Here is a 14,701-nt window from a genome sequence, read left to right as displayed (position 1 = left end):
AAAAAAACCTTTACATAAATCATATTAATGTTTTTTACTATTGTATCATTGACGCACTGGACCTCTTGCGCAAAATTTTGACTTTATGAATTGAGTTGTAAGGTTCAGTTAGCGTTTCTCACATTATGTAGAGTGGAATGAGACATATGCACATGTGTAAACAGATGCTGAGATTGCAAACATTGGGATGTCTGATGATGACAATCAAAACTGGTAGCATTAATAAGGGTTGATCACAGCAGTTGACGGTGGTACAATATGATTTTCGATGAATAAAAAAGTTTGTCATTCGTCTTTTGCTAGAAAATTAAATTATGTACTAAATTTTTCTTGTAAAAGTATTTTTATTTCACGCTTGTAACCGTGACAGATCTAGCCACACAATTCAGAAAATACAACAGAAAAGAGGAAATGTCCTCAGTAAAAGCTTAAAAAATGTGCTAGTTCTGCTTACAACTGACATATGATAAAATTTAATGTATATGCACATAAGTCATAGACAGGACATAGTGAACAGAGTATGTAGCTGTCATTGTAAATCTGAGCACAAAACCAGGAAATTATATAGTCTGACAAAGCAGTGCCTCATTTTCACTACCCCTTTGCTCTAGCATACATCCTCTAATGTCAGTAGAGAACCAAGCAAACTTCTGCTTGTTAAAAATACAAGAAGGTCAAGTTAAATAGATATTTAAAAAATCCTTAGATTCTATACTGTTAGTCTTTAATTTACATCAGATTTTTCTTGCAATCTTGAAATAATTTAAAATTATTAATTTCTACCATTTGGTTGTCTATTCCAAGTTATATCGGCCAGGTGGGTTACGTATTTCGACGCAGTCCTTGAAAGGATAGCAAGGAGGTGAAATCTAAGGAGAGGGATCTGATTCATCTCCCTTCAACCTATGCTAGCAGCGACACGAAGCTGAGATTACACGTTGTAGAAGAGGGATGAAATATCAACAGCACTGAGGAACAGATTGAAATTTTACACAAAATTAGAAAAAGCATTCGACTGGAGAATTTGAGAAATTGGAGATTTATGTTACGAAATGGTAGGAACCAGTCAACGTGCAGGTGATGTCGGCAGTCCTCTGAGGCACATCGTAGCAGGAAGACGAGAGCCGCCAGTCTATGCGGAATCTTGCCCTTTACCGTCCGAGTTATGCCGTCTCTTTTTCTCATATAATAACTGCCATAAACAATTCGCAGCCAGAAGTGTAATATATTTTTTATGTTTGAAACTTAAAAAGGTTTGTATTAAACATGGATGTTGAATAATTGTTTATCTGAATAACGTTCACTGTGATCATTACGGTGTTTGACAGTTTGAAATCCTTGAAGTTACAGTAGACAGATGATTAAATGTGAAAGGTGAATAGGTGTATGTGGAGATGGCTATAAAAGATAAAATCTGTGTATCACGGAGAGATTCATCGTTGACATTTCGTTAGCGTATGTTCCGAGAAGTGTCGTGAAACATATTACGAAAGGCGTTCAATAAGTACAACACATCTTTTGTGAAAGCAGGTTGGTTTTATTCTGGATTCCGATACATCATATTATTTCCCACTCTTTTGGCTACAAAACCCTATTTTTCAACATAATCTTCGTTCAATGCGACGGCCCCATGTCCCCTTACTGGGAGGGCCTGTATGTCCACATGGTACCACTCTACTGGTCGACATCTTGCTGCATTAATAACTTCCCCATCATCCGTGTACTGCTTCCTGCGGAGTGCATCCTCCATTGGCCCAAGAGATGGAAGTCGGAAGGTGCGAGATCCAGGCTGCAGAGTGGATGAGGAACAACAGTCCAATGAAGTTCTGTGAGTTCCTCTCGGGTGTGCAGACTTGTGTGAGGCCTTGCGTTGTCATGGAGAAGGAGAAGTTCAAATGTGTTTTATGGTGCCAAACACACTGAAGTCGTTCCAACACTGCAGCCGTATGCGGCCGTCCGGCTCGCGGCAGACAGGACGGGTTTGCGCGACCTTGCTGCAATGATGACAGGCCCCTCTCCCAACGACTCACCGTGCTTTTGGTTACTGCTAGGTCTCCGTATACATTCTGTAAACGCCTATGAATATATGCGATACTTTGTTTTCCCTCCATAAGAAACTCAATGACAGTTCTCTGCTTGCAACGACCTCTGTTACGTATGCCATTTTGAAAGCTACGTATATCGCCGCCAAATGTCGAAATTTCATGAAACTGTAGGGGCTGAAGCGGGAATAGTCCACGATGTCTCACAACAAATCCCTCAACTTTTCAACTGAAATTGGCCGAGAAAAAAAATGCTGCGTTACTTATCAAACACTCCTCGTGCTTCCCCCGCATGTGTCTCACGAAAATGGTAAAATCACAGCAGTTCAAAAAACGGTTCAAATGGCTCTGAGCACTATGGGACTTAACTTCTGAGGTTATCAGTTCCCTAGAACTTAGAACTACTTAAACCAAACTAACCTAAGCACATCACACACATCCATGCCCGAGGCATGGTTCGATCCTGCGACCGTAGCGGTCGCGCGATTCCAGACTGAAGCGCCTAGAACCGCTCGGCCACTCTGGCCGGCTCAGAGCAGTCCATTCGAAGATTCATCAACAGTCGCTCTTCTCCCGTACCACTGGCGAATGGAAAAGAGAAGGACTGAAATGATGGTCGTACCACAGATGTGCTCCGCCATACACCTTGATGTGTCTTGCAGACTGTAACTATAGGTGTAGGCGTGTATATGGAGAGGGCTGCATGGTCCATGGACTGAAGGCGACAAATAAAAACGTTAATACTAAGAAAATATTGGAACTGAAGCATTGTCTGTCGTCGGCAATACGCAACGATAACTGGATCCTTTCTTGTGCTCTGTTGTTACATAAAAACCTCTCACGTTGTTTTAAAGCATTGAAACATGTGTGTCGTGATAAAAACCAGAGACTACTCCAATAAGTAGTGATAATCAAGCCCTAAACTTTCAAGCTATGCAAAATATAACATTCTCATCCCCCATACAAACAAGTACCCTAACAGACACCAACCTCATCACACGTTTCAAGCCCTTTTTGGACGTTTGTGTGACCGTGGGCCCTTTCAAACAGACGAACGTACAGGGAGACTGTGCGTACACCAAAGTTGGAGGACCGGGTTCTACAGGATATTGAGACCACCCTAGTATAAGCTCAAAATAAGTGGCCCGCCAACATGGTGTAAGCCAAAGTACTATTATGCGTATCCTGCATCACAATCTCTACTATCCCTATCATGGATTATTACAAGAGGATTTTCCTCTACAGGAAGGATTTTGTCAATGCGAGACCATCACAATTATGGGATTTTTGTCACGAGTCCTCTTCATCGACGAAGCAACTTTACCAGAAATACCATCATCAATCTGCATAATCGTCATTTGTGGGCTACAGACAATCTTTGGGGAATGGTGAAGGCGTCTTATCAGCATCGGTTCAGCAGCAGTGTGCGCGCAGTGACTCCTGGCGACCACATATTGGACCGGTTATTATTCTACAATGCTTCGACGGAGGAACGTACCCGGGCTTCCTGCGGAATACTCTGCCTGGGCTGCTTGACAATGTGTCTTTGGCAATACGACAGATTATGTGGTTTCTGCATGATGGAACAACACCCTACTTCCGCATTACAGTTCGCCGACACCTCAGCAACATTTTCCCTGGATGTCGGATAGGATGTGGAGGCCCTGTAGCGTGGCCTGCTAGGTCACTGGACTTGGCCTCCTGGATTTTTATATCTGAAAAAAGTTCTGTACTGTGTTCCGGAACGATTTTTTGTCATTGCATTCACATCGTCCATTCCTGGATCCTTTTTCCTCCATTGCAATTCAGAAATATGTCCCTGCAGGTTTGTTGGTTTTATTAATCTTCACCCTGTATATTACAACAAATCCGAAAGAAGCATATTAATAAACACCTAATATTGTAACTGCACACAAGGAAATGATTTTACGACCTCGTATGGGTACTCAAACCTATAAATACAAGAGTCAGATTCACAACAAGCAGCAAGAACATCATATTCTCATCTCACGTTTTCTGAATAAGAACGAGGGTCACTCCAAAAGAAATGCACACTATTTTTGTAAAAATACAGTTTTCATTCTGCACGTGTGGAAGTTTTACCGTATGTGGATACATCCTTCCCGCTTGTTTTCAAACTTAGTTCAACCTGTTCCCGTGAGTGGCGCCGTCACAGCATGTCTTCAAGATGGTTGCTACACTTGACGTTCGCCAGAAGCAACGTGCTGTCATTAAATTCCTGTGCTGTGAAAACGAGACAGTGGGAAACATCCACAAGAAGTTGAAAAAGGTGTATGGAGATGCTGCTGTCGATCGCAGTACAGTTAGTCGGTGGGCAAGCAGGTTACATGATGAAAGCGGGTACCGCAGTATTGAGGATTGTCCCCGCAGCAGCAGGCCTCGTACTGCACACACTCCAGGCAATGGGCAGAGAGTTAACGAATTGGTGACTGCTGACAGACGTATCACAGTGAACGAATTGTCACTCTACGTTGGGACAGGGGAAGGAAGTGTTTGCAGAATACTGAAAGTGTTGGCGTTAAAAAAGGTTTGTGCCAGGTGGGTTCCCAGGATGTTGGCAGTGGCTCACAAAGAAACAAGAAAAATGGTATGCAGCGAACTTTTGGAACAGTACGAGAATGGTGGAGATGAATTTCTTGGAAGAACTGTGACAGGTGATGACGAAGAGGCAATCAATGGAGTGACATCATGCAAATTCACCCAAGAAAAAAAATTCAAAACCACACCTACTGCTGGAAAAGTTATGGCTACGGTGTTTTTAGATTCCGAAGGACTCTTGCTTGTGGATATCACGCCAAGTGGAACCACCATCTGACGCATATGTGACGACACTGAAGAAACTTCAAGCTCGACTGAGTCGTGTGCGACCCCATCGGCAAAAGCTGGATGTTTTGCTGTTGCACGAGAATGCACGGCCACATGACAGTCAAAAAACCATGAAAGCGATCACAAAACTCGGATGGACAACACTGAAACACCCGCCTTATAATCCTGCCCTGGCTCCATGTGACTATCATCTCTTTGGGAAACTGAAAGACTCTCTTCGTGGGACAAGGTTTGAAGATGATGACTCCCTTGTTCACGCTGCCAAACAATGGCTCCAACAGGTTGGTCCAGAATTTTACCATGCGTGTATACAGGCGCTGGTTCCAAGATGGAGTAAGGCAGTTGAGAAGGATGGAAATTATGTGGAGAAATGAAAATATTGTTCCTAAAGGATGTATCTACACACTGTAAAACCTTCTAAACATGTAGAATAAAAGATGGATTTAAAAAAGTGTGCATTTCTTTTGGAGTGACCCTCGTAAAAATTGTTTTATACTTCAGGAGAGGAGAGGATAACATTTGTTGATTTACATCACGATGAAGTTGAAAAAAAAAATGTAAGACGTATAACCAGCTTCCATTGAACTGAGTATCAGCAACATACATGATTACATTAAACAACGTTTAAGGACTCTGACCTGATTCCGACCTGTGGAGTGATCGCAACTACGTTCCGCAAATTTAACCTCATCACGATAACTAAGCTTCATCACAGCAAGTAAACTGAAACGGTCTCACCCTGTTCTTCATTCATTACAGAAGCTCCACAACAACATGGACCTCTACCAGGCAAAGGCAGGCTGCTCTCCTACTGAACCCAGAACGGAACACAGACATCACTCGAATCGTAATGTAATGGCGAATTCTCTACCAAGCGAGGAGAACATCATGGACTGCAACCCACGAACGATTCCCATAGGTCGAAAGGAGACTGACCCCTCAAAGACATAAAATTACTTCAGTGGCCAGGCAAAGAGATTGCTGCAGTGCTTGTGTCGATTAATCGAAACTGATTATAGCAGACTCATGTAAAGCATTGCATTGATTGTGACATACTAGCTGCAAAGAAATGGGGATAGATATTGTAATTAGATTGCCTGACGAAAAACGATATTTGCGACGTACCAAAATTAAGGAATTGGTGGTCGGTCCGTATTTGGGCTGTGTGCAGATATGTTCAGAATATAGTGTCCAGCCGCGTACATCTGTTTTCATGCCCATTAGCTAAGGCAGCTGGAACAACATTTACATATTGTGATCCTCTGGCCAAATAGCTAAAGCACTGGAAAGTTAAGCAAAATTTTAAATAAACAATAATTGCAATAAATGAATATTAATAAATAGCAACAAAGATTATTTTCTGTTGATAATAAATTGATTTAGACTACATCACAAATCTACAGTATGTTGAACAGAGTGATTAATTTCCAGAAAGTAATTTTCACTCTGCAATTCAGTGTGACCTGATATAAAACTTCTTGGCAGGAGTGTTGGCGTCGCCGGAGAACATCCGTGAAATCTGGAAAATAAATGGTTCAAATGGCTCTGAGCACCATGGGACTTAACATCTGAGGTCATCAGTCCCCTAGAACTTAGAACTACTTAAACCTAACTAACCTAAGGACATCACACACATCCATGCCCGAGGCAGGATTCGAACCTGCAACCGTAGCAGTCTCGCGGTTGCGGACTGAAGCGCCTAGAACCGCACGGCCACCGCGGCCGGCTCTGGAAAATAGAAGGCGAGGTAATAGCGGAAGTAAAGCTGTGAGGATGGGTCGTGAATCGTGCTTGGGTAGCTCTATTGGGCAGTCTGTTTTCGGCAATGCACGTGGCTGACACGTGACTGTGGTCTGCAGGGAGGCGCAGCTAGCCATTTTTTGTGTTTACCGCTGCCTTCGCTCCTAACGACATACGACAACTACCGAAAAGCGACACTGGCATTCACTTTTTGTTTCGATTTCGTCCGTCCCATGGCGCTCGATGTTGGATGATTGCTGCACGACGAAGCGAAGATACCGTCGACCGACATCGTAGGGATCCACATTTTCTAGTCAGTAGCACTATCTAGGTGAAAACTGTTAAAGACGTGGCATGTGACAAAATTATACGAGGGGCCAACCATGAGCTACGCCTCTGTCGCTCTTGACCACGTTGGTCTCGGTGACAGAACAATCAGAATTTTATAACTACTTTTCGAACTCCCATCAGACGTTGTGATCGAGGCCCTCGGATTCTACTGTATGGTCATCAAACATGATGCCGAAAACTGGACACAGTTCAGCACATATGCTGTCCTGAATGGTGTTCAGCAAGTTCGCATCAGACCACGGAGCCATGTACACTCCTGCTCCTGGGTTGGGGTCATAATTTTCAATGACGGTCAACCACGCACATACTCTGGTTGCAGCGAAGAGGATCACCTATGGTCAGAATGCTTCCAAAGACGTGTTGCTCAACTTCCTCTTACGGATGTGCCACCCCCAACCACTACGACTCTCTTTTCACTGATATATACTGTGGCACTCACTGCAACGACGACAACTCTCAGTGCATTGCGTGACCACTTCGACCAGCAGAATGCACCTCCATACGGTCATTCATACATCATTGCGGTCACTGACAACGAGGAGGCGACTTACGCCCTTCTCCTCTGGCCCACAACAGAAGGAGTCACTCCACCCCACGGCCGCTCTAAGCATTCATTGTGTCTACAGTGGTCTTCAAACCGGGATGTCGCACCTCGTTATTGCTCTCTGATACAAAGAAAAATGTTCGTACGCAGGGATCACAACAGCGACGTAAACATGACAGTCAGTCACTCACAGGGCCTAGTGAACTTCCCCCCCCCCTTCCCAATGACGACGCTGGTTCTGCCCAGCCAGATGACACCCACACCATGTCGTCAGCTGACAGTGACGGACGAGCCCGACAGTTGCCTTGGTACCATCGACTACGATGGATCTTTCCCTGTCGAATGCATGGTTGGAGATATCAGTCTCCTCACAGTTGTCACACGGCCCCCTCCCATCTTTGGGGAAGACAATATGGATACAGTACTCCCACATAGGTGTGTGGGGCTACGACCCCGAGGACACGCCTGCACCCTACCCAAAGTTGCCACCACCATCCTGCACCAACGCCAAATAACGTTTCCATTCATAGAGTGGAAAACGAGGTGGTGACTTCTGTAAACACCACATTCCACCGATTCTGACGATGGTAGATCCGCTCCCAGCACCACACACCATACATACAAGTTCCCAGTGCTCAGTGCCAATATGACCAACTACACAGCGATGTTGGAACTCCTCCGCAACATGCCCAGGGCGTCAGAAGTTTACATCGCCCTTCTACAAGAGGTGTGGCTTCCCATAATTCCAACTCCTTACGGATTCGAGATTTTTCCCTCAGTCAGCGGTCACACAGGGTGTGGTGTGGCTCTCTACTTCCTAGAAGGCATCCTAGTCACAGATGAGGTTATTCTCCTGTCCAGACAGGGTATGGACCTCAAACTATTTGATAACCTGGCTCATCAGTTTATATACCCCATCAGGCTCCACACACCATCGGCAATGAACTACGTTCTATGGAGAAGAAATTTTGCGGGGAGATTCGACCGTTACATTGTAGGAGGTAATTTTCAACTGTGTCCTCCATCCAAAGAACCAGGCCCCCGGCAACTCACCATGTCCAGCCTTATGTTCGTTGGTGGGTGACTTTCATCCCATAGACGCATATGAAATCATGCAAGGAGACACCCCTGTGACCACACAAGCCATTTAGCAAGCCGACTAGATGGGATTTATGTTTCTGCAACTATTCAGGTCAGTGTGTCCTCAGTGAAAACGTAGCCTTAGGCCTTTTCCGATCGTTGCACGTTCATCTGCGCTCTACACCTGTTGCAACAACCAGTTTGGCGTGGTCGACGTCCCTGGAAGCTCAGTACGTCTCTTCTTCACGCCTGGTTTGTCTACAATGCTTCAATGCTACACTGATGTTCTGTGTCAGCAACATGTTCCTCAGTACCTCTCGACACTGTCGTGGTATTTCACTTGCATGCTGCCACCGATCAAGAGAGAGTTCATCCAATGAAGCAGAGATACAGTGGTGTAGTATCAGGATACTACACACTATTATTACACCATCTTACGTGAACTTCTTGTCCTCCCGCCATCGCCCATTGTGAACGCCAGCGTATCAAAGTCAAACTTTTGTCTCTTCGAAAAAAACGGCTCTGAGCACTATGGGACTTAACTGCTGTGGTTATCAGTCCCCTAGAACTTAGAACTACTTAAACCTAACTAACCTAAGAACATCACACACATCCATGCCCGAGGCAGGATTCGAACCTGCGACCGTAGCGGTCACGCGGTTCCAGACTGTAGCGCCTAGAAACGCACGGCCACTCCGGCCGGCTTGTCTCTTCAATGCAACAAATTATGAGATGTGGCTGTGCACTAACACCATCAAGATATCACTGAACGTCTATCCTTGCTTCATATTACGTCCAGCCCATGTTGTCGATAATGGTCTGTTGCCTTTACCTTCACCACCCAGGATGACAAACGTGTCTACACCCGAGCAGCAGTCGCCCCAGCCTTCAGTGATCATTAACAACGATTTTACGATGACGAACTGGCTGCTGTTCTCCAACTTCTCAACAACACCCTTAACAACACGGAGGTGGTATCCTTGGTGATAGTGATTACAGCAGACAAGGTGGCAGACGTGATCGCCAAAGACATAAAGAACAAATTCCCAGGCCCCTATCGTCTCCCAGTTCAATTTTATCGGACCATCACTGGGTTGAAACTTCCACATTTGACCGAGATATTCCAGGAGTTGTTCAATTCCTCCTTCCCGATATAGTCAGATTTCTCCAATGTCATTCTCCTACTAGCCCCGAAATCAACGCGGGGAAAGCACTTCATCCACTTTCGTTCCCTGATGTTACTTTCTGTGGACTATAAAATCTACTTGCATATCTTGGTGGCTCACATGCGTGCAGTATTATCTGCTGTACTTTCTCTGAAAAAAGCATCACAAGGTTGCGGTACCACCCTCAAGACGGCCACAGGTGAATGTTGGGATCTTACTGTGCTGGCTGCATCCTCCTGCTTCCATGTGGCACTAGCGTCAATAGATTACAGTAGCGCCTTTGACTAAGTCCTCCATCTCTGAGTAGCAGAACTCATGGGGTCCCCTCCCACCCCGCGCCATTCATAGACCCCATTTGCTGCTTACTTTGGAATGCCATGTCTCTGGTCTAGGTGAATCGACGATTGGCTGCACTGATCCCTATCAGGTGTTCGGTCAGGCAGGGATGCCGTTTGTCCACTATTTTGCATGCAGTCACCCCAAGCCTCTTATGCCTCCTACCCTGTCTTACCGGACGTACAATGTGTGGTTGAACTTTCTCCTGCTGGGTCTATACAGATGACCCCCTGCTTCTTGTACGCTTACACATAGCAATACACAAACCCATAGCATGGGTTCAGCATTATGGACAATTGTCCGGTAGTCACCTCAGTGTTACCAAACTGATTATCATGAACATTCGATGTAGGCTCCAAGACAAGGAATCACTACCATTGCCCCCTGCGACAACCCTCTGTTACCTGGGTATTGGCCTTATTGTCTCCAACCAGCGTACCATGGTGAAATCATACTACTGGTTGCTTCAGTCCATCTGCTTCCGCGTTTTCCACGACGTACTGCACAGCCTGAACCAACTAAAGAAGGTGACTTATGTCAACACATACGTAGCTGCTAAATGGGTCCATGCCACCCAAGTACTCCGGTACCATCGATCCTGGGATGTCAACTCCAACAGAGCCTTGAGTACTTAGTTTCAGCTGGCATTCACAACTGATACAAGGCCCTCATCCTCTCCCGTACAAAAGGTGACCTCGATCTTGTCCATTATCAGACCAGAGCCACCGCATTATATATAAGCACTATTTTGAGATGTTTGTGGGAGGCTTTACAATCCATTACGCTCTGCATATTGGAAACCCCCATACTGGACTCACCTGCCCCACTATCATGTCGAACTTACTTGCATACACAATAGTCTTCTGACAATGCACCTACTGTGAGCGAAACATTTTTGTAAGTTGTTGTTCTTGCACCACCCCTGCAACATGTTGGAGGCACAAAGCCCAGTGGAAGACTGTTCATGTACCTTTCCTTCTATCTGACGTCAGGGCGTTTTGGTACCACACTGTCAAAGGCAAGTTCCACATCTACCAATGACTACACTGTACTGGTCTGGCTGCGTCGCCACTTTGTGCAAGTTGTTTATGTGAGGACACTCACGAGCACCACCTTGCATCCACTGTGAAATGCGAGGGCTGGTTGCTAACACATTATTGACCTAATACCTCTACACCCAGCCAGCAATGGTCTATCCCTATCGCCTACTCAATCCACACACTTCTCATTTTCCCCTGGCTAAGCACCATGCTATCGCATAGTTCTAAGGTCAGGCGATCACCTGCGTTTCCAGCGATCCCTAACACTCGATTTTTGGTGGCATATATTGAAAGCTTACAGTACGCTCGAACGTTTCTCCACCTGACGGCTCAACACAAAAATTTTGTCTCAAGTACAGATAGTGTTGAGGATCAGTGGACAAAGTTCAAAACCATCGTACAATATGCATTAGATGAATATGTGCCAAGCAAGATCGTAAGAGATGGAAAAGAGCCACCGTGGTACAACAACCGAGTTAGAAAACTGCTGCGGAAGCAAAGGGAACTTCACAGCAAACATAAACATAGCCAAAGCCTTGCAGACAAACAAAAATTACGCGAAGCGAAATGTAGTGTGAGGAGGGCTATGCGAGAGGCGTTCAATGAATTCGAAACTAAAGTTCTATGTGCTGACTCGGCAGAAAATCCTAAGAAATTTTGGTCTTATGCCAAAGCGGTAGGTAGATTAAAACAAAATGTCCAGACACTCTGTGACCAAAATGGTACTGAAACAGAGGATGACAGACTAAGGCCGAAATACTAAATGTCTTTTTCCAAAGCTGTTTCACAGAGGAATACTGCACTGTAGTTCCTTCTCTAGATTGTCGCACAGATGACAAAATGGTAGATATCGAAATAGACGTCAGAGGGATAGAGAAACAATTAAAATCACTCAAAAGAGGAAAGGCCGCTGGACCTGATGGGATACCAGTTCGATTTTACACAGAGTACGCGAAGGAACTTGCCCCCTTCTTGCAGCGGTGTACCGTAGGTCTCTAGAAGAGCGTGGCGTTCCAAAGGATTGGAAAAGGGCACAGGTCACCCCCGTTTTCAAGAAGGGACGTCGAACAGATGTGCGGAACTACAGACCTATATCTCTAACGTCGATCAGTTGTAGAATTTTGTAACACGTATTATGTTCGAGTATAATGACTTTTCTGGAGACTAGAAATCTACTCTGTAGGAATCAGCATAGGTTTCGAAAAAGACGGTCGTGTGAAACCCAGCTCGCGCTATTCGTCCACGAGACTCAGATGGACATAGACACGGGTTCACAGGTAGATGCCGTATTTCTTGACTTCCACAAGGCGTTCGATACAGTTCCCCACAGTCGTTTAATGAACAAAGTAAGAGCATATGGACTGTCAGACCAATTGTGTGATTCGATTGAGGGGTTCCTAGATAACAGAACGCAGCATGTCATTCTCAATGGAGAGAAGTCTTCCGAAGTAAGAGTGATTTCAGGTGTGACGCAGGGGAGTGTCATAGAACCGTTGCTATTCACAATATACATAAATGACCTTGTGGATGACATCAGAAGTTCACTGAGACTTTTTGCAGATGATGCTGTGGTGTATCGAGAGGTTGTAACAATGGAAAATTGTACTGAAATGCAGGAGGATCTGCAACGAATTGACGCAAGGTGCACGGAATGGCAATTGAATCTCTATCTAGACAAGTGTAATGTGCTGCGAATACATAGAAAGATAGATCCCTTATCATTTAGCTACAAAGTAGCAGGTCAGCAACTGGAAGCAGTTAATTCCATAAATTATCTGGGAGTACGCATTAGGAGTGATTTAAAATGGAATGATCATATAAAGTTGATCGTCGCTAAAGCAGATGCCAGACTGAGATTCATTGGAAGAATCCTAAGGAAATGCAATCCAAAAACAAAGGAAGTAGGTTACAGTACGTTTGTTCGCCCACTGCTTGAATACTGCTCAGCAGTGTGGGATCCGTACCAGATAGGGTTGATAGAAGAGATAGAGAAGATCCAACGGAGAGCAGCGCGCTTCGTTACAGGATCATTTAGTAATCGCGAAAGCGTTACGTAGATGATAGATAAACTCCAGTGGAAGACTCTGCAGGAGAGACGCTCAGTAGCTCGGTACGGGCTTTTGTTAAAGTTTCGAGAACATACGTTCACCGAAGAGTCAAGCAGTATATTGCTCCCTCTTACGTATATCTCGCGAAGAGACCATGAGGATAAAATCAGAGAGATTAGAGCCCACACAGAAGCATACCGACAATCCTTATTTCCACGAACAATACGAGACTGGAATAGAAGGGAGAACCGATAGAGGTACTCAGGGTACCCTCCGCCACACACCGTCAGGTGGCTTGCGGAGTATGGATGTAGATGTAGAGGTAGATGTAGACCTTTGCCAACTATTTGCGCAGCATGATCGACATCTCTCGCCCCCCCCCCCCCTCTGTAGTTGGGGGGAAGGGGGCAGATAACATCACCATCTTGAAACATCAGGTTCCAGATAAACAATCAACATAATATGAGCATCTTCAGTGTTCTTGGATATATATATGGATGTAGTGTACTGTGCGTGTATGGTTTAACTCATTTTACCTTTTTACTTCCAGATGATGTTGTGGATTATCCCCTAATGAAGGCATCTCAACAGGAGTGCTTATCCATTTTCAATACCTCTTTCACCCTAAATTAAAATGGAAGTTTAGATGTCAGCACTGGAATGTTCTCTGATTGTGAAGTCAATCTGGCAGTGATTTATGAAATCCCACTATACTGTGGTACAAAAGTAACATTACCTCCGTAGAGTACTATTGACTGTGTAACAACTCAATAGATATTGCAGGCGAGTTTACTCAAAACACACAAACAACACTCAAACAACAATCACTGTATGATCAAGAGATCAGTGCTGGTGACTTCCCACATAGAAATAAAATTTTTAATGAAAAGGAATCGACTCACATGCATTAACAGACCTTGAAGAAGGTTTGTCATACAGCACGCACTCAACCAGAGACTGAACTCGCAGTCTTACGGCTATGGATTCTACGAAACGCTGTGGACTAATTTGCAGGAATTGTGATGGCAAACTACGACTCCCACGAAAGAAGATATAGCTCAATATTTCGATGTGTGCTACACTTCAGTACCCTGGAAATATGTATGAGTTTTATATATGCCTGGCTGTCTGTAGAAGTAAATGAAGCATGAGTATGGCATCTGTGTTCTTCTTTTTGCTATATAAACCCCTGTATGCTAGTGAAGTCATATAGTATTCAACATGAGAATATGGACGAAACATCCTCGTCACAAGGAATTCGTTGTAAGTGATTGGTCTGAGAATACTTCACAAAAACAGACTAACAAGAATGGGTCACTATTACCAGGCAGTATCAGGTCGATTATCGTTGGGCCATCTGACTGGAGGAAGAAAAAAGTTCGGATGTGCCTTGTAATGCTTCCAGATGATGTTCACTTCAAGAATGTGGCTATATGTATTTTTAAAAACAACATTCCTGCCCAAATACAGACTATATCGACATCTACACGATTACTCTACTATTCAC

The 14,701-nt window shown here is 44.6% G+C and overlaps 1 long non-coding RNA gene across 1 annotated transcript in view; it reads left to right on the top strand.

Annotated features, from left to right (window-relative positions):
• Positions 1-14,701, top strand: part of LOC124555560 — a 229,892-nt gene that overhangs the window by 162,126 nt on the left and 53,065 nt on the right. The window lies entirely within an intron of this gene.

This window comes from Schistocerca americana, chromosome X (genome assembly GCF_021461395.2).
Source record: "Schistocerca americana isolate TAMUIC-IGC-003095 chromosome X, iqSchAmer2.1, whole genome shotgun sequence".
Lineage (NCBI taxonomy): Eukaryota > Metazoa > Arthropoda > Insecta > Orthoptera > Acrididae > Schistocerca > Schistocerca americana.
Note: the sequence above shows the minus strand (reverse complement) of the source record. Positions and strands in the feature narration are given on the sequence as shown.